At 44.5% G+C, this 21,557-nt stretch overlaps 1 protein-coding gene across 2 annotated transcripts in view; it reads left to right on the top strand.

Annotated features, from left to right (window-relative positions):
• SEPTIN7 (septin 7) overlaps positions 1–21,557 on the top strand; it is a 358,518-nt gene that overhangs the window by 173,515 nt on the left and 163,446 nt on the right. The window contains exon 1 of one of the 2 annotated variants that reach the window (XM_083188502.1): positions 14,704–14,735. The exons of the other annotated variant lie outside the window; for it this stretch is intronic. The gene's annotated coding sequence lies outside the window, so the exon portion shown is untranslated. Of the gene's footprint in view, positions 1–14,703; positions 14,736–21,557 lie in introns of those variants that run through there. 2 annotated transcript variants of the gene reach the window in all.

The raw sequence follows: 21,557 nt of genomic DNA, 5'->3' as shown, positions 1-21,557 counted from the left end.
ATAAATAAATTAATCAGAAATACACTCTATACATTGTTAATGTGGTAAATGACTACACTAGCTGCAAATGTCTGTTTTTAAAAGGAATATCTACCATCACTCCAGTGTTGGTACATTGTGTTTGCTAATCGTGTCAAAAAACAAATGAATGATTAGAAAACTCTTGTGCAACTATGTTAGCACAGTTGAAAATGGGTTTGCTCATTAGAAAAGCTATAATACTGGCCTTCCTTTGAGCTAGTTGAGTATCTGGAGCATCTCATTTGTGGGTTCAGTTGTGCTCTCATAATGGCCGGAAAAAGAGAACTTTCATGTGAAACTCGACAGCCTAATTTTTTTTTTAAAATTAAGGCTATTCCATGAGACAAATTGTTAAGAAACTGAACATTTCCTACAACAGTGTATAGTACTCCCTTCAGAGAACAGGCTCTGACCAGCGTAGAAAGAGAAGTGGGAAGCCCTGATGCTCAACTGAGCAGGAATGCAAGTACATTAGAATCTGTAGTGTGAGGTATAATCCTCACAGGTCCTCAACTGGCAGGTTCATTATATAGTTCCCACAAAATGACAGTGTCAACATCTACAGCACAGAGGTGGCTTCAGGATGCTGGCCTTCTATGCAGAGTGGCAAAGAAAAAGCCATATGTGAGAATGGCCAATAAAAGATTACTATGGGCAAAAGAACACAGACATTGAACAGAGGAAAATTGGAAAAAAAGTGCTATGGACAGACAAATCGACGTTTGAGGTGTTTGGATCACACAGAAGAACATTTGTGAGAGACAGAACAAATTAAAAGATGCTTAAAGAGTTCCTGACACCATCTGTCAAGCATAGGGACGGTAATGTGATGGTCTGGGGCTGCTTTGTGCTGGTAAAGTGGGAGATTTGATCAAGGTAAAAGGGATTTTGAATAAGGAAGGATATCACTCCATTTTGTAACGCCATGCCATACCCTACCCTCCTCCAACAGGACAATGACCCAAAGCAAACCTACTAATTATGCAAGAACTATTCATGGAAGAAGCAGGCAGCTGGTATTCTGTCTGTAATGGAGTGGGCAGCGCAGTCACTAGATCTCAACCCCATTGAGCTGTTGTGGTAGCAGGTATGCAAGAAGTGTCCCTAAAGCCAATCCAACCTGTGGGAGGTGCTTCAGGAAGCGTGGGGTGAAATTTCTTCAGATTACCTCTACAAATGAACAGCTGGAATGCCAAAGGTCTGCAATGCTGTAATTGCTGCAAAAGGAACATCCTTTGCCAAAAGCAACGTTTTTACAAAATCATTATTTATAACCTTATCAATGTCTTCACTATATGTAAGATTAATTTTGCAACACATTTGATAAATAAAAAGTCATTTTTCATGTAAAATACTAAATTGTCTGCGTGACCTCAAACTTTTGAATGGTAGTGTATATACATTCAAATGGGATCATCATTGCCATTTCCATGCATTGGTTAAAAGGCATAATGGGGCAGATGTATTCACCCTGGTGTAGTGATAAAGTGGGCATAAAAAGGAAGATGATAACATGCCAGCCAGTCAGCTCCTGTACCCTCAGAGCAATCCGCTCTTGAGCCACCTGGCAGGATCACATGCAAGATATCTCATAGTCCTTTTTCATTCGATATATCACATGTAATCCCAGCCAAGCCTACTCGGTTTAGAAGCGTGGCCACTTACATTGATTCAATTCTAAAACATAATACAAGAACAAGCCCTGACATGTATGAGTGTAGATCTTGCTAATTGCTTTGGGGCTTATCTACATTTGTAGGTAAGTATTTTTAGAACATGCAGCTCAGATGTAGCAGTACATGTCCATGCTTCTAGGTGCCAACTTTATCATCTTCCTGATGTGCTTTTTAAAAGTAGGTACAGTAAGTGGTCCTGGTATTGTGCAGTGTTTTGGGTATAGAAAGGCCAGTTATGTATGTAGTGTATAGAGGCATCAGTGATGTAGATCAGGGTATAGAGGGGTCAGTGACATAGTGTAGGGTATAGAGGGGTCAGTGATGTAGTGGAGGGTATAGAGGGATCAGTAATGTAGTGGAGGGTATAGAGGAGTCAGTAATGTAGTGGAGGGTACAGAGGGGTCAGTGATGTAATGGAGGGTATACAGGGGTCAGTAATGTAGTGGAGGGTACAGAAGGGTCAGTGACATAGTGGAGGGTACAGAGGGGTCAGTAATGTACTGGTGGGTATAGAAGAGGAGTCAGTAATGTAGTGGAGGGTATAGAGGAGTCAGTAATGTAGTGGAGGGTATAGAGGAGTCAGTAATGTAGTGGAGGGTATAGAGAGGCCAGTTATGTATCATAGTGTATAGAGGCATTAAGGCCCATACACACTTGTAGACTTTCATTTCAAAAGACTTTGCCAAAATCTCTGATAGATTTATCTTTCACCAAAGTAGTGCGTACACACTGAACTATTTTCCCCAAAGAGCAAAAGATTTTCAGGAGGCAAAAGACTTTGCTGAAAATCTTTCATATAAAAGGCTATTTACATAATGGGCGGGGTTAGAATTCCAAGGGTGGGAGCAGGGGCCATTTTATTCAGTGCATGTCTGCTCTTGGGGCCTGATTCAGAACTGATCACTGGGCTGTGTATATTCGGAGCCCAGTGATCAGGTAAAATCCCGAAACGCCATTGGAAGCGCATTAAAAAGTACTATATTTTCAAGAGCCTTGAGTGACTTTATTTCTTCCATACAGATGGAGCCCGGCTCCCTCTTTCTGGCGAATCGCCAGAACGTCACCACTGGCGATCCGCCAGCAGCCCGGCTCTCCATCTGACTGAGACGTGCACGCGCGTCTCAGTTTCCGGGGCGGCAGGGCAACGGGAACCCTGTCCGTCTCCACTTCAGGGAGACGGACAGGGTTGGGGGGGGGGGGGTGCAGGGAGGTGGTGAGGACCCCGGGTTGACCGCCGACAAGCAAGCGGGGACCCGGCGGAAGAAGCGCCGTCGGAAGGGGACGCGCGCGCATCTCATGCGCGCACGTCCCCTTTCGCAGATACAGGTGGCGGGGGATGGCGTCGCCAACGCCATCCCCTGCAAAGAAGAGACCCGCTCCATCTGTAATTTTGTGTGTGTGTGTGTGTGTGTGTGTGTGTGTGTATGTATGTATGTATGTATGTATGTATATATATATATATATATATATATATATATATATATATATATTCATTGGTGGGTAGTGGAGCCATTAATATATACATTGCTGGCATGTGCCAGCAATGTATATATTATTACTGGCCAATACATAAATATTCATTGGTGGGTAGTGGTGCCAGTAATATATACATTGCTGGCATGTGCCAGCAATGTATATATTATTACTGGCCAATACATAAATATTCATTGGTGGGTAGTGGTGCCAGTAATATATACATTGCTGGCATGTGCCAGCAATGTATATATTATTACTGGCCAATACATACATTTTCATTGGTGGGTAGTGGAGCCATTAATATATGCATTGCTGGCATGTGCCAGCAATATATATATTATACTGGCCAATACATAAATATTCATTGGTGGGTAGTGGTGCCAGTAATATATACATTGCTGGCATGTGCCAGCAATGTATATATTACTGGCTAATAACATTGGTGGCCAGTGTACAGTATGCTGTGCTCCGTGTGGAGCAAGTCGGAGGGAGCAGGGCGGATAGAAGCCGGGAGGGGTGGGGCGTCAGCTGACAGTCTGTGCTGTGGCCGGACGGGAGCAGCTGCAGCCTGGAGAAGTTCTATGGAGCCGGGCAGACGAGCGGGCGGTTCTTTAGCGGCGGTGAGTATGATCTGCAGCCGGCGGGGGAGCAGGGGGAGGGAGCGGGGCGGTCAGCCGGGCTGAAAGTGTATCATCTTTCAGTCCGCGCTGTGTACACACCTGGCGATGATGGCTGAAAAACCAGCCATCATCGCTAGATGTGCTGGTAAAACCAGCAGACTGCCCACCTCGTTGGCGATGATGCGGGAGCGCGCATCATCGCCAGTCGGCAGTCGGGGGGGCATACACACCAGGCGACTTTCAGGTGAAAATCGCTCAAAACGGCTGTTTTGACCGATTTTCAGCTGAAAGTCGTCTAGTGTGTATGGGCCTTAAGTGTTGTATTGGAGGGTATAGCGGGGTCAGTAATGTAGTGGTGGGTAAAGAGGGCTTAGTAATGTAGTGGTGGGTTTAGACTGCTCAGTAATGTAGTGCAGGGTATAGAGCAGGCATGTCCAAACTATGGCCCTCCAGCTGTTGTGAAACTACAAGTCCCATCATGCCTTGCCACAGTTTTGCTATTAGGGAATGCTAAAACTATGGCAAAGCATGCTGGGATGTGTAGTTTCACAACAGCTGGAGGGCCACAGTTTGGACATGCCTGGTATAGAGGGATCAGTAATGTAGTGGAGGGTATAGAGGGATCAGTAATGTAGTGGAGGGTACAGAGGGACCAGTAATGTAGTGGAGGGTATAGAGGGCTCAGTAATGTAGTGGAGGGTATAGAGGGGTCAGTGATGTAGTGGAGGGTATAGAGGGGTCAGTGATGTAGTGGAGGGTATAGAGCAGTGGTAGCCAACCCTAGCCCTCGAGAGCTACCAACAGTGCACATTTTCCAGACAACCTAGCTGCTGCAATCATTAATCACTGACACATTTTAAAAGATCCACAGATGGAGCTAATTAGCTCACTTGTGATTCTGTGAGGAGACCTGCAAAATATGCACTGTTGGTAGCTCTCGAGGACTAGGGTTGGTTACCCCAGGTATAGAGGGATCAGTAATGTAGTGGAGAGTATAGAGGGGTCAGTGATGTAGTGAAGGGTATAGAGGGGTCAGTGATGTAGTGGAGGGTATAGAGGGGTCAGTGATGTAGTGGAGGGTATAGAGGAATCAGTAATGTAGTGGAGGGTATAGAGGGGTCAGTGATGTAGTGGAGGGTATAGAGGGATCAGTAATGTAGTGGAAGGTATAGAGGGATCAGTGATGTAGAGGAGGGTATAGATGGGTCAGTGATGTAGTGGAGGGTATAGAGGGATCAGCAATGTAGTGGAGGGTATAGATGGGTCAGTGATGTAGTGGAGTGTATAGAGGGGTCAGTGATGTAGTGAAGGGTATAGAGGGGTCAGTGATGTAGTGGAGGGTATAGAGGGGTCAGTGATGTAGTGGAGGGTATAGAGGGATCAGTAATGTAGTGGAGGGTATAGAGGGGTCAGTGATGTAGTGGAGGGTATAGAGGGATCAGTAATGTAGTGGAAGGTATAGAGGGATCAGTGATGTAGAGGAGGGTATAGATGGGTCAGTGATGTAGTGGAGGGTATAGAGGGATCAGCAATGTAGTGGAGGGTATAGAGGGGTCAGTGATGTAGTGGAGGTTATAGAGGGATCAGTAATGTAGTGGAGGGTATAGAGGGATCAGTAATGTAGTGGAGGGTATAGAGGGGTCAGTGATGTAGTGGAGGGTATAGAGGGATCAGTAATGTAGTGGAGGGTATAGATGGGTCAGTGATGTAGTGTAGGGTATAGAGGGGTCAGTGATGTAGTAGATTGTATAGAGGGGTCAGTGATATAGTGTAGGGTATAGAGGGATCAGTAATGTAGTGGAGGGTATAGAGGGGTCAGTGATGTAGTGGAGGGTAAAGAGGGGTCAGTGATATAGTGTAGGGTATAGAGTGATCAGTAATGTAGTGGAGGGTATAGATGGGTCAGTGATGTAGTGGAGGGTATAGAGGGGTCAGTAATGTAGCGGAGGGTATAGAGGGATCAGTAATGTAGTGGAGGGTATAGAGGGGTCAGTGATGTAGTGGAGGGTATAGAGGGGTCAGTGATGTAGTGGAGGGTATAGAGGGGTCAGTGATGTAGTGGAGGGTATAGAGCAGTGGTAGCCAACCCTAGCCCTCGAGAGCTACCAACAGTGCACATTTTCCAGACAACCTAGCTGCTGCAATCATTAATCACTGACACATTTTAAAAGATCCACAGATGGAGCTAATTAGCTCACTTGTGATTCTGTGAGGAGACCTGCAAAATATGCACTGTTGGTAGCTCTCGAGGACTAGGGTTGGCTACCCCAGGTATAGAGGGATCAGTAATGTAGTGGAGAGTATAGAGGGGTCAGTGATGTAGTGGAAGGTATAGAGGGGTCAGTGATGTAGTGGAGGGTATAGAGGGGTCAGTGATGTAGTGGAGGGTATAGAGGGGTCAGTAATGTACTGGAGGGTATAGAGGGGTCAGTGATGTAGTGGAGGGTATAGAGGGATCAGTAATGTAGTGGAGGGTATAGAGGGATCAGTAATGTAGTGGAGGGTATAGATGGGTCAGTGATGTAGTGGAGTGTATAGAGGGGTCAGTGATGTAGTGAAGGGTATAGAGGGGTCAGTGATGTAGTGGAGGGTATAGAGGGGTCAGTGATGTAGTGGAGGGTATAGAGGAATCAGTAATGTAGTGGAGGGTATAGAGGGGTCAGTGATGTAGTGGAGGGTATAGAGGGATCAGTAATGTAGTGGAAGGTATAGAGGGATCAGTGATGTAGAGGAGGGTATAGATGGGTCAGTGATGTAGTGGAGGGTATAGAGGGATCAGCAATGTAGTGGAGGGTATAGAGGGGTCAGTGATGTAGTGGAGGTTATAGAGGGATCAGTAATGTAGTGGAGGGTATAGAGGGATCAGTAATGTAGTGGAGGGTATAGAGGGGTCAGTGATGTAGTGGAGGGTATAGAGGGATCAGTAATGTAGTGGAGGGTATAGATGGGTCAGTGATGTAGTGGAGGGTATAGAGGGGTCAGTGATGTAGTAGAGGGTATAGAGGGGTCAGTGATATAGTGTAGGGTATAGAGGGATCAGTAATGTAGTGGAGGGTATAGATGGGTCAGTGATGTAGTGGAGGGTAAAGAGGGGTCAGTGATATAGTGTAGGGTATAGAGTGATCAGTAATGTAGTGGAGGGTATAGATGGGTCAGTGATGTAGTGGAGGGTATAGAGGGGTCAGTAATGTAGCGGAGGGTATAGAGGGATCAGTAATGTAGTGGAGGGTATAGAGGGGTCAGTGATGTAGTGGAGGGTATAGAGGGGTCAGTGATGTAGTGGAGGGTATAGAGCAGTGGTAGCCAACCCTAGCCCTCGAGAGCTACCAACAGTGCACATTTTCCAGACAACCTAGCTGCTGCAATCATTAATCACTGACACATTTTAAAAGATCCACAGATGGAGCTAATTAGCTCACTTGTGATTCTGTGAGGAGACCTGCAAAATATGCACTGTTGGTAGCTCTCGAGGACTAGGGTTGGCTACCCCAGGTATAGAGGGATCAGTAATGTAGTGGAGAGTATAGAGGGGTCAGTGATGTAGTGGAAGGTATAGAGGGGTCAGTGATGTAGTGGAGGGTATAGAGGGGTCAGTGATGTAGTGGAGGGTATAGAGGGGTCAGTAATGTAGTGGAGGGTATAGAGGGGTCAGTAATGTACTGGAGGGTATAGAGGGGTCAGTGATGTAGCGGAGGGTATAGAGGGGTCAGTGATGTAGTGGAGGGTATAGAGGGGTCAGTAATGTACTGGAGGGTATAGAGGGGTCAGTGATGTAGTGGAGGGTATAGAGGGATCAGTAATGTAGTGGAGGGTATAGAGGGATCAGTAATGTAGTGGAGGGTATAGATGGGTCAGTGATGTAGTGGAGTGTATAGAGGGATCAGTAATGTAGTGGAGGGTATAGAGGGGTCAGTGATGTAGTGGAGGGTATAGAGGGGTCAGTAATGTAGTAGAGGGTATAGAGGGGTCAGTGATGTAGTGGAGGGTATAGAGGGATCAGTAATGTAGTGGAGGGTATAGAGGGATCAGTAATGTAGTGGAGGGTATAGATGGGTCAGTGATGTAGTGGAGGGTATAGAGGAATCAGTAATGTAGTGGAGGGTATAGAGGGGTCAGTGATGTAGTGGAGGGTATAGAGGGATCAGTGATGTAGTGGAGGGTATAGAGGGATCAGTAATGTAGTGGAGGGTATAGATGGGTCAGTGATGTAGTGGAGGGTATAGAGGGATCAGTAATGTAGTGGAGGGTATAGAGGGGTCAGTGATGTAGTGGAGGGTATAGAGGGGTCAGTGATGTAGTGGAGGGTATAGAGGGATCAGTAATGTAGTAGAGGGTATAGAGGGGTCAGTGATGTAGTGGAGGGTATAGAGGGATCAGTGATGTAGTGGAGGGTATAGATGGGTCAGTGATGTAGTGGAGGGTATAGAGGGGTCAGTGATGTAGTGGAGGGTATAGAGGGGTCAGTGATATAGTGTAGGGTATAGAGGGGTCAGTGATGTAGTGGAGGGTATAGAGGGATCAGTGATGTAGTGGAGGGTATAGATGGGTCAGTGATGTAGTGGAGGGTATAGAGGGGTCAGTGATGTAGTGGAGGGTATAGAGGGGTCAGTGATATAGTGTAGGGTATAGAGTGATCAGTAATGTAGTGGAGAGTATAGAGGGGTCAGTGATGTAGAGGAGGGTATAGAGGGGTCAGTGATGTAGCGGAGGGTATAGAGGGATCAGTAATGTAGCGGAGGGTATAGAGGGGTCAGTGATGTAGTGGAGGGTATAGAGGGGTCAGTGATGTAGTGGAGGGTATAGATGGGTCAGTAATGTAGTGTAGGGTATAGAGGGGTCAGTGATGTAGTGTAGGGTATAGAGGTGGCAGTGATGTAGCATAAGTATAGAGGGGTCAGTAGTAGTGTAGGGGGGTTAGTGATGGGTATATGGGGGTTAGTCATTTAGTGTAGAGGGGTCAGTGATATAGTGGAGGGTATATGGGGGGTCAGTGATGAATTGTAGGGTGTAGAGGGGTAAGAAAAATACGAATCCCAAGTACTTAGTGCACTATTATTGAATTAAGACACATAATGCAGGACAAGGTTTGCAATCTGGGTAAAAAGACAAAGGTCAGAGGTCCAATACTAATGGCTTGAGCCACGTAGCACTATACTTAAACTAATGTGTTTTAATGTTGGTATTGGGGAGCACTCTGTATTCGGTTGATGGATCGACGATGTCTAGATCAACAATGACTTGGTCCACGCTCTTTAGGGGAGGGTGTGCAACATCAGCTCCAGCCTCCACGTATGCTCTGGGCTACTGCGAACAGTAGTGACCAGTGGGGAAATGATTTTTTTGATGAGCGGCTTATGAATGGTTTTTGAAATGCAAAGTCTTCACAAGCCGTGCACAGCTATTTTCATGGTGTACACATTGATTCTCAGGGCAGTGTTTACCACTGCAAATTAGCAGCCCTGTGAACAGGTCTGAATCATGCCCATTGTTTTGATGTTATATTTGACATTTTTATTGCAGTCGTGTCACAGGGAGTGACAGCCTCTCTTGTCTGCACATGCAAGGGGACGGATTACATTGTGAGGGCCCCTCATTTGTGTATGCACTTGCTGATGCTGACTCTCTCTCGACCCCCCGGCGATGTTGCTGGGTACACACATCAAATAAAATGAACCACGATCAAGTTTTCTTATGTATAAACGTTTTTAATAAACACAAATAAATACTTTCTGGTTCTTGTTTCAGCTTCAATTCATCTATCCAATATTGCAAAACGTGCATAATGTAGCCCTCCAGATGTTGTGAAACTACAAATCCCAGCATGCCTTGCCACACTTTTGCTAAAAGGGAGTGTTAAAACTGTGGCAAGGCATGATGGGATTTGTAGTTTCACAACATCTGGAGGGCCGCAGTTTGAGGACCCATGGGTTAAAGGATGCCTGCTGCAGGGAAAATGTCTAGGCCAGGGGTTCCCAATCTTTTTTGAATCAAGGCACCCCAAAGCACCAGAATTTTTTTCGTGGCACCCCTAGGATAAAGGCTTATCATTAAGAAAGTAAGAAACACATATTAAGTTAAATAAATTGTGTTTATAACTCATCCTTAGGATCAGTTATGTGGTAATGGATAGGATTCTCTACTGTCTGTACCCAATTTGACTATTATATTGGATATAAATAACTTGAATTGGTCCTGAACCACCAACCCAAGGCACCCCTGCAAGTCCCACAAAGGCACACCAGGGTGCCACGGCACACAGTTTGGGAACCACTGGTCTAGGCAATAATTGAGCAACCTGTTTAAATAGTATCTGAAAGTGTGACAGATAATAGGAACACTTCACCTCTACTTAAGCTTATACCCCTTTCACATCGCCGACACGTTTTAAAAACCGGTATTTTAAAACGGTAATTAAAACGGGTCAGAGCCTTAACATTGCCGCAGATTACCGTTTTAAATACCGGTTAAGTCTCATTCAACATAGCAGTCAAACCGTTTCAACCCGAACACGTTTCAAGCCAGAGTGTCAACATTGCCTGTCATTTTAAAGGGGACAGCCTATCACTGCTCTGTAGCTTGTGTTGTTTGCCTGAAATACCGTTTCAGACATTGTACACATTCACATTGCTCAAAAAACCGCAAGGAACCGTGTAGGACTCTGCTTTTTACACGGTTCGAAATACCAGTTAACTTTAAACGGTAAATCGGCTCTGGTGCATTCACAGTGCAGGCTTAAACGTTTTAAAATGAAAAAAAAAAATCGGCAATTTACCGTTTTAAAAGTGCGATGTGAAAGGGGTATTAAGGGACATCCAACCAATGTACCTGATTCACAGCCATGTGCAGTCCCAAGTATTGGATCACAAGTATCTGATGGTTTCTGGACTGCAAACATGACAAGGCACCAGAACAGATGTTCCTGGTCACCACAGATTAAAATTGACATGCTGCAGACATTTTGGGCAAGGAAATGGGGAGTGTACCCCAAAATAGAGGCACACTGTCTCTGTTTTGGGGCATGATGAAGCCAGTGGGACAATTCAGACCTGATCGCTGGGCTACTAATTTTCCAAGCCAGCCCTGCAATCAGGTATAGACTGCCCCACCACAGTGAAATTCCACCACTTGCAAGCTTACCATTGAACTGTGTTTTATTTTCAGTAGGTTCTGGTTTATGCACAGACTGGGAAAATAATTTGATGTTGAGTTAGATGTGTATGGATTTGCAGCTATACGCCAATCGCATGATTTTCAAAAACCATTCGCAGCCTTGCACAGGGTGGGATTTCACTCTGGCAGGGCGGTGGCTATCTGGTCACAGAACAAATCATCCATTCGCAGCCCTATGGGGGAATGCGGAGTGCGAGGTGGGGAGGGGTTGGCATCTGGGGAACTCCCAAGGCTGTGAAATTCACAGCCTTGCGAGTCAACCAGAATAAGGTCCTAAACCCAGGTTGCCTGTTATTCACAGTAAGCCTCTAGTTCTACAGCTGCCTTCTACCCACCACACCCCAGTCTTCCAGCACACTGGTGCTATGTGAGATATTACTACTATTGCTACTACTATCCACTTGTACTTCCATAGTAATATGTGGCAATCAAAGTGAGCCACCTTACCCAAAGCTTGGTGATCAAAGTGAACTCGGAAGGGTACATATAATGTTCTAAGGCCATTATTCTGGATCATTCGCAAAGGCAAATTCCTTCTCAAATTGACAAAACCATGTGCACTGCAGGGGGTTGCAGACATTACATGTGCAGAGAGTTAGATTTGGGTGAGTTATTTTGTTTCTGTGCAGGGAAAATACTGACTGCTTTATTTTTACACTGCAATATAGATCTTATGGTGCCCACACACGCACCGATTTCAGTGCTATGCGTTTTTGGCTGTACAATGGTTCTTTACAATTTTTCTGCCAGAATTAAGCATGACCCGATGTGATGGTTATTTTGCTGTCTGCGATGCAATGCTGTGCGATTTAAGCACATTTTTTCACTGGCATTTTCTGACCTTTATTTTGTTCGAGTTCACGTTTTAAACCTGCAATATTTGTATGTAATTATTTCCCCCCTCCCCCAAAAAAAACCGTCGTATAGCATCGGCTCGTATGCCTGTAGAATGCTGAGCCCGATGCTATGCGATAATGTCCAAAAAAGTACCTGCTGCACATACTTTTTTGGACATCTAAAATCGGCCCCCGGGAACGCGCATAGCACAGCATCGCGTCGCACACGCCACACGAATACACCCCGATAATTGTACGCACGATGCGTTTTGTACTTTAAAAGTACAAAACGCGTTCTAAAATCGATGCGTGTGTGGGCTGCATTACTTTGATGTAAAACCCCACTCAAATCGAATTCTCTCTGCACAAGTTACATCTGCCCCACCTGCGGTGCACATGGTTTTTTTTCCATTTGAGAATTAATTTGCCTTTGCGAGTGAACCAGAATATGGGCCTAAGTTTAATGATGGTCTGAAGCAGTTTTGTTACACTAACCCAGGGGGTCAATGGGCCTAAATTCTGCTTCGGTTTTGCAAAATTGCAACTACTGGTGACAAGCTGTGGGCAGAGGACAGCAAGCCTGCCCTGATCGCCAGTTCCCTCCCTGTGATATGACTGCACAAGTGGGAGCGCTTTGCTACATAGCGATGTGCGAGAAAAGTGCCGGCTTCCCACTGACTGCCAGCTTAACTCTCTCTGCACGTTACATCAGCCTCACCTGCAGGGCATATGGTTTTGTCCATTAGAGCGTGATTGTGCCTTTGCGAGTGAACCAGAATAACCCCCTCTGTAGTTAAACAGTCTTGCGAAGCCACACTTATACAGCGTAATGTGCAACAGGAACCACCACAGACGACTTTAAACTACCAAGTGTGCAACTGTACATTTGCTGGCTGGGAGCGCCCTTGTCCTTCGCGCTAGGGATGGGTAATCATATGATGTTTCATCGGTAACATCGGATTTATGGTTCCAATGTTCGATGTTTAACCCTGCTATGTTGAGGATCCAATGTTTCATCAACATCGCTAGATTTCTCCCCCGATGTTTTTCTCAATCTTCCAATGTTTTTTCTTTTGTGTGTCAATGTGTGCTGCTTTCAGTGCTTTGCAGCCAGCTCTCTCTCTCCTTGATTTATATTCATTAAAAACTTAAGAGACTGATAAAAAAACATTAACAAACATGACAGTATCACTGCTGGCTGGGCTTTCATATGTGTGTGTGGCTGTGTGCTGCTGCTGTGACTGGTAGCTGACAGTGAAAGACAGTCTGGCCAGCCATTCAGCAGCAGCACACAGGACAGCCCCACCCCTGCCTCACTGCAACTGGTGCTGTTAGTGAGTCACTGTCGTACAGGTCTGGTTTGCATATCAGTGTTGATATACAGACCACACTGTGCTAGAAGCACTACAGCAGACATTGACTCTCCAGGCAGGGAAGAGGAACTGCATGGGTTTTCAAAGATAGCGGGTGCTAGAATGAACAGTATAATACGATAGTCACTAGTAGTGACATTGTGGTGGACTCCCTTCATATTTATTTATTTATTAATAGTTTCTTATATAGCGCAGCATATTCACTTGTGCTTTACAAAGGAGACAGTGATACAACAAACTGGGTATTTACAGTCAGTCAAAGGTATGAGGGCCCTGCTCGCAAGCTTACAATCTATCAATTGATTTATTATTATGCAGCAAGCATATCACAACACCTTACAAAGGGCCTGATTCAGTTGTGGACGCAGACATTTGCACAGTTTATTTCTTTGAAATGCAATGTCAGTCACACTGCACACGTGCAGTGACTTACAGCGGACGCAGATACTGAGTGACAGGTACAGTAGTTTCTATTTGAGGGAGGGGATGGGAGCTGGTTTGTCAAATGCAGACGTGTTTCAAACCTTAATTTGCAGTTGCACTGGCTCCAGCGTCTTTGTTCTGATGGTTACACTAAGCAACAATGTAGTATGTTCTATGTTGCACTGTGTGTACAGTTTTTTTGCTCTTTTCGGTACTTATGTAATATCTGGGCTCCCGTTTTTCTTATGAGACCGCGTCCCCTCGCGGGGCTCGCTGCGCTCACCACGCTTCGGGCACGGTGGCTCGCTGCGCTCGCCACACTATATAAAATCAACTCCATGCGTAGTTGGATAGTAGGGGTATGAAAAAATGGGGTGCATTTAACATGGGAGCCCAGATAATACATAAGTACCGTTGTTGCAATAAAGGTTTGATAGTTAACGCTTCATGTTTTTTTCCTTCCGTAACAAATTTGATTTACCCCAAAACACGAATCATATATCCATTGTGTGTGTATAAACTGTAAGCCTCCAACAAGATAAACTTAATAGAGGGATTATTTATCATTTCAGAAGCTTATTAGTGTATTATATGCTTTGGTAACCAGTTTATTTAAAAAAATATCGAAACATCGGTTAACATCGGTTAACATCGGGTTCACAGTACCAATGTTTAGGTCTAAATGATGTTTTGCAACCAATGTTGAAAAACATCATTTGACCGATGTTTTCTTTCGATGTCCCATCCCTACTTCGCGCTGGCCTGCCTGCCTGGCGGCTGGCGCTGGGCGCTGGCCCCTGTGTGGACGCAGCGCACAGCAAGATGTGTCCACGTCACACGGCGCAGCCTCCATTTTGTTAGAGTCTGGATGTCACTGCGTGTCGAGTGATGCTGCAGTGTGGGCGGAATAACCACGCCCATTAACCTCCCACTCTGGAAGCGAGGCGCCGAACGCCTCAGGCCGGAGCGCCCCTCCCATACCGTGACGTCAGAGTGTGGGCAGAAGTCGCCGCTTCCTTCTGGCTGTCCGTAGACGTAGCGCGTACGGCAGCGTCCCGGGGCTGTGTCAGTGAGACAGAGGGAGAACACGGAGACGCGCACACAGCGAGTAACGGCTGCACAGCACCGCAGGCAACATGGGTGAGTCTCACATCCAGCCCGGGCGGCGGCTGTGCGCTGTGTGTACGGGGGGGTGGTGGACGGAGGAAGAGGCCCCGCGCAGAGAGGAGGCTGGGCACCAGCAATGATGAGAGAGGACTGCTGGGTGTGAGGGAGGCCGCACTGTATTATGAATGAGCGCTACAGGCTGGGCGCGGGATAGCCCGGTAGGGGGACAGCCATGGGCTTTGAAGGGGAGTTATCATAGTACTTCATGTGTCATTCCATATGGGGAGGCGGAGGTGTAATGGGGCTATGACAGGCCTTGGACTAATGTGGTCTACGTAATGGTGCTATGGGAGACCGTAGGGTAATGTGCCCTGTTTAATGGGACTATGGCAAATCGCAGGCTAAAGTGGGCTGTGAGCTGGGGCTATGGCAGACCCGGGGTACCTTGTGATGTGTAGTGGGGCTATGACATACCACAGGGTAATGAGGGCTGTGTAATGGGGCTATGGAATACTGCAGGGTAACATGGGCAGTCTAATGAAGCTATGGCAGAATGAAAGGTAACGTGGGCGATATAATGGCGCTATGGCAGAATGATGGGTAATGTGGGCAATGTAATGGAGGCAGCTATGGCAGACCTCAGGGTAATTTGGGCTGTGTAATGGGGCTATGGCAGACCTAAGGTATCTGGTGCTCTGTAGTAGGGTTATGACATACCACAGGGTAATGAGTGCTGTGTAATGGGGCTATGGAAGACTGCAGATTAACATGGGCAGTCTTATGAGGCTATGGCAGAATATAGGGTAACTTGGGCAGTGTAATGGGGCTATGGTAGAACTCAGGGTAATGTGGGCTGCGTTAAGGGGCTATGGCAGACCTTGTACCAATGTGGGCTACTTAATGGGGCTATGGCAGACCAGTCCTCAGGGTAATGTGGGGTGTGTAGTAGGACTGTGGCAGACCACGGGGTACTGTATTCTGTTTAGTGGGGCTATGACATAGCACAGGGTAATGAGTACTGTGTAATGAGGCTATGGAAGACTGCATGGTAACATGGGCTGTATAATGGGGCTATGGAAGACCGCAGGGTAACATGGGCTGTATAATGGGGCTATGGAAGACCGTAGGGTAACATGGGCTGTATAATGGGGCTATGGAAGACCGCAGGGTAACATGGGCTGTGTAATGGGGCTATGGAAGACCGTAGGGTAACATGGGCTGTGTAATGGGGCTATGGAAGACCGTAGGGTAACATGGGCTGTGTAATGGTGCTATGGAAGACCGTAGGGTAACATGGGCTGTGTAATGGGGCTATGGAAGACCGTAGGGTAACATGGGCTGTGTAATGGGGCTATGGAAGACCGTAGGGTAACATGGGCTGTGTAATGGGGCTATGGAAGACCGTAGGGTAACATGGGCTGTGTAATGGGGCTATGGAAGACCGTAGGGTAACGTGGGCTGTGTAATGGGGCTATGGAAGACCGTAGGGTAACGTGGGCTTTGTAATGGGGCTATGGAAGACCACAGAGTAATTTGGGCTGTGTAATGGGGCTATGGAAGACCACGGAGTAATTTGGGCTGTGTAATGGAGCTATGTCAGACCTCAGGGTATTGTGGGCTATGTAATGGGGCTATGGCAGACCTCAGGCTAAAATGGGCTGTGCAGTGGAACTATGGCAGACCGCAGGGTATTGTTTGTGTGTGTGTGTATATGGAAGACTGCAGGGTAATGGGGCTATGGCAGACAGTTGGGCAATGTGGGCTGTATGTATAAATGGCACATATATGCTGGAAGTGTGAGGGCTGGTATTTTAAGCTTGTCCTAGTGTATGTAACATGCTATGTGCTTATGCTTTTCCCAGTACTTTCGTGTTGTGAGAGAATTGAAGGTGTGTAATGAAGCTTTCTGTACTACAGCTGTGTGGATTGATATGGACATTATTTATTTCATTTTTTTTCTGTGTTGTAGATGCAGGTGGTATGGTGTGTGCTTGTGACTTGTTTAGTTTTCATGTGCAGTCTTATTTTGTGTTTAGATAAAGTTTTCAGTAGATGATATTTTCATATTGTACGTATGTCTGCAGTGTATTAAATAACTTACAATTCTATCAACAAGTTTTGGGTAGAAAGGAGGGAGTTCCACAATAAAACTAAATTGTTTTGGACTTAACATACTGTAGGTAGACCGAAGTCTGGACCTAAAAGGGTTCTTGCTAGTATTCTAATGACTAGTAGTGACTTTGACTGCCAGACAAGTCTCTTTATCAGGGTACTGAGGATTGGGAAGTTCCGTAACATGACCATGATGGGCACTTGTAATACACTTTGGTGTCTAACTCTCTTGTAGATATGTTTTTAGGCTTTTGGTTGACTCAGGGGATGTCTCAATTGTTGGGCGCCCTGACTGCCACTAGGTGGGGTGCCCAGCGGAATAATTCAATTGATGCTTCATTCAGGTGTGCATGTAGCCGAGGGGTACTGTATTTTGGGCGCTTTAATCGGGATGGGTTTAAATGGGCATGCACATTACGTTTGGGTGATTTTTTTAGACTGCATGTTATATAGTTAAATATAATGATGTGTACTGTTTAGCCTCATAGTGTGGCAGAATAATTGGACTTTATAGATTATTGCATACACTGAAGTTGGATTAAAGATAGATCAAGGGTTTACAATATTGTGTTAACAGACAATTATTATGCGGGTGGCAAGCAAAGTGAGATGAAGCCAGTGTTTTTGGCCTCATGCATATTAGGTAAAATACCTCTTATGGTATCATCCGCAGCATGGTGGATGCAACTAGAATGTCTTCTGAGTAAGTATATGAATATTTACGACTTGATAGTAAATTTGATGTATAGTGTATGTTGGTTCCGAATGTGTGTAGAAAAAATGCATACAGCTGCTCATATGCAGGGTTGTGTGCATCTTGCTGTGCTCTTGCCCTTCATGTTTTCAGTTGGAAACAGGCATTTTGCATGCACCCAAGGCAGCATAGCCCAGCATTTCACTGTACTTTCATTGTAAGATGCAGTTGTCATGCTTACTAATAGACATTGGCTGTATTTTTATGAGCTCAGTGTTGGTGCTTGCACAGTGCTAAAATATGCATGATAACCTGAGTATACAGTCAAACGTTCAGGTCTGCCTCGTGTTCTATGTGGGTGAATCAATTGTTTGTGAGAATTTGGCTTTCTGGCTAAGTTCCCGGAGGCTATTCTTTTGTTTTGTACAACCATACCTGAGGCTGCAGTTAACATGGATTTATGCTGGCACCCTCTTGAAATCCTCATGAAGTAGGCTTTTGGGGTGGGTTGTGAGTGCCGGATGCATGCCATAACTGCAGTGTGTCTGGCACTTAACACATGAGAAGCTGCTGAACACAGCTTATATTGTACTTCATTGCTTGTGAATGGGCAGATACAGGAATTAATTGAGAAGCTCCTGAGCATGGGAGCTAAATTCCTGACCAACAATTGAATTACACATTTTGGAAAATGCCTATGGATGAATGAACATTTAAGGGAAATGCAATGCACAAGAGTTTGAGAAAGGAAGTTTTTTTTTCGCCTCTCTCTATACGGGGCAGGATCCAGGGAAGAGGCTCCTCCTTGTCATTGTCAGGGATGTCTGCTTCTGCAAAGGCTTCCAGAGACAGGCATTTATCTAATTTATGTCCGGGGGGCCGGATAGCTGGTCTTCTGCCGGAAAGGCAGAAGAGACCTTCATGTGGGAGGAAATGGAAGAACAGGGTTTAGAAGGTGAACTTTTATTTTTTTTTCTCATTGAAATGTGATCACCGTTGACGTTGTTTGTTCTTATTTTGTCTGCATTTGCCATTTATTAATACTTTTTTAATAAAGTTACATGTAATATAAATTTGGTGATCTCTTTTCTTAGAGATTTTTATTATGCTTTGCAGTGATTTAGAAGTATCGTCGTTCACACTATATATATATATATATATATATATATATATATATATATATTTTTTTTTGCATTATTGGCTTTTGAAAGCTGTTTAAGTTCTTTCACTTCAAATACGATGAAACTATGGCAACAATTTTCTGCAATAACCAAACTACTGCAAGAGACAAATTCTGAAAGTGATGTAAACTAGGAGATGGCAATACAGTAGATCATACCTTTTTATGATCATTTACTTCTTGGTTTATCTTTGATGACTTATAAGTGTGTTTTTGCACATTGTTCCTGCTATTAAAGCAATTTGTCTAAACCAGTAGTTCTCAAACTCAGTCCTCAGGACCCCACACATTTCACGTTTTCCAGATCACCCGACAGGTGCACTCATTACTGACTGACACATTTTGAAAGATCCACAGGTGGAACTAATTATTTTACTTGATTTCATGAGGAGACCTGCAAAACATGTGCTTTGTGGGGTCCCGAGGACCAACTTCGAGAGCCCGTGGTCCAAACCATAAAAAATTGAATGGAGGGTAACTTTTATTTGAATGAGCTTTAGAGATTAATATCATGAGATGTGTTTTGTAATGAATTAGTAGTCCACCTAATTCCTATTGTGCTGTGCCGCAGTTTCATCACTTGCTTTGATCTTTAGACAGTTGTTCTCCATTGTATGGTGAGGTGAAAGTTTTTTTTTTTTTTTTTTTTTTTTAAACACTCATTTGGTGATTTACTTCAGGTGATACTCACTTTAAAAATATCTATCAGGAAAGATATTTTCCCCATTTGGTTGATAAATGTCTTAAAATAATTTTAAGGTGGCATTGTGTCTTATTAAAAAGTTATTTCTTGAGCTTCCGTTGCACAGACTCAAAAATGCCTATATTGCAAAGCACACTCTTTAAATGATTTTGAAGATTACCTTTATGGAGGACTTTGCCCCTGATGCTATTTAAGAATTTAGTCTCTTCCGATGTTGGTCTTGTCTACAATATTGCAAAATGTATGTCACGCTCAAGTGCAGATAATGTTATGTTGCACAGGCAAAATATTGCATAGGTATAGAAGAAGCATAAAGATGAAAAATGTTATGTAGCCAGTTGCACAAGCTGAAATACTCATTGATAAATATCACTACAGTATTTTTGGTTCATAATAGTAAAACAGGCGACATCTCCCCCTAATGTAAATGGAAACAGCTAGATGTGTGATATTTTACAGCAAGACTTTCTGCCTCCTTCATTCACACTAGTGTGACCCACAGAGCTACCTTGTTCTAAGAGTACATGCATTTGTTTAACATGGAGCATTACAAGCCGGTCTGTTTTGAGCATGCTTATTACCTTCCTTTGTATAAACGTCTCCTGTGATTGCATCTCTTTGTAGTTAACCATTAGAGGTCGAGTATCTCACATCTCTCCTACATGGACCATGACTTGCAAATGGACCTCATAATCTATAATACAGTAATTAGCACTTCCACATTTTCTTAAATGCAATAAATCTTTCAGAAACCGAAGCATTTGTGTTCAGCAGATTCTTCCATAAATGTATTGTGGGTAGTTTGCAGGACAGAAATGTCCTGGAGTTGATACTAGGTTTATGTATGTCCCCATGTGCAGAACAGCAGTATTTGTTTTCACTTTTCCTGGAGGAAATGGCTTTTTGTTACATGGGATCTTACTATGAGTGGAGGAGGGAGCTCTTGTGCAGAGATAGCAGAAGCCTGTTTCTCTTCATGACTGCCCAGCCCTGAAACTTGAGTTGTTACTGATAGATGGGTTCCAGTGATTCTCATGAATTCTTCCTCTCATCTTGGTCTGAAATGAAGGAGGCGGTCCCATTGCATAGGCTGATTGTTCACACATCTGGGATAAATGAAAGCACCAGTATACGTTATGTTTGCGTTTAACCATGTAATACTACTCTTTCCTACTCTGCTTGTTACCTGTGAAACTGCTCTGCTGTTACTATGTTACCATATTAGGCATTTATCACATAGCAGGAAGTCAGCTTATCAACCACTGTAGTTTTCCTTCCACTAGTGTTTAGTTATTAAGCAGCAGCTTTTTTTTTTAAATCTGCAATTCTTGTATAGAATGTCATACTGTTTCAAATGTATTAAAGACAATACAGTATATCTTCTTATGAGAATTCATTTAAGCTCCCACCTTTACTCATAGGGGTTGATCTTATTAGCTGCGAAGGGTGCAAGGTGCTATTCAGGTGCAGTTTAAACGCTGGCAACGGCACCTGATTTAACCGGATCTCTCATCCTTCTCTGGCCCGAATTCGCTTAAAATTTCTTGCAACTCTATGGAGCTGCGAGCGCTTTTAGGCAAATTCCGTCTGCTGTAAAGTGTGCCTGCTGCCGTGACGATATGCACTCCAAAGTCATAGGATGAGGTCTGCAGTGCTATTTTATTAGGATAGCACAGTAATAGTCCTTTTTTTTGCGAACATTATTTGGTTTATTTTAGGACTGTTACAGCATTTTACTATGCTTGATTCTGTTCGCCACCCCCTCTGTCCCCTGTATGTTAGGAGTGTGTCCTGTCATGTTTCTGGCATTTCCTATTTTGGTTTTCCTGTTTAACTATGCATTTCTAGTCTGCACAGTGTGTCACTTACCACATATTTACATAGCATCCAGGACAAAAATTAGTTTATGCTTTACATCCCTTAAATCACATGTACAGAAATAGCCTTCAGCAGTGTGGTCGACCAGCCCACAAATATGCTCTTAACTAGTTCCTTGCCAAGTTAGATTCAAGTGTTTCCTGTCTAACCTATTGGGCATAAAGTGTATGTGTGTATGACTAGGTTTATCTATCGCTTTATCGTATGTGTATAAACTGGTATAAAACTGATAAATATACAATTTACTATTTTCTTTTTAGTAGCTAGAATTTCTTGTTTTAGGCTCTT

Source organism: Crinia signifera, chromosome 5 (genome assembly GCF_055691185.1).
Source record: "Crinia signifera chromosome 5, ASM5569118v1, whole genome shotgun sequence".
Taxonomy (NCBI): domain Eukaryota; kingdom Metazoa; phylum Chordata; class Amphibia; order Anura; family Myobatrachidae; genus Crinia; species Crinia signifera.
This window is presented reverse-complemented; position numbering and strand designations above follow the sequence as displayed.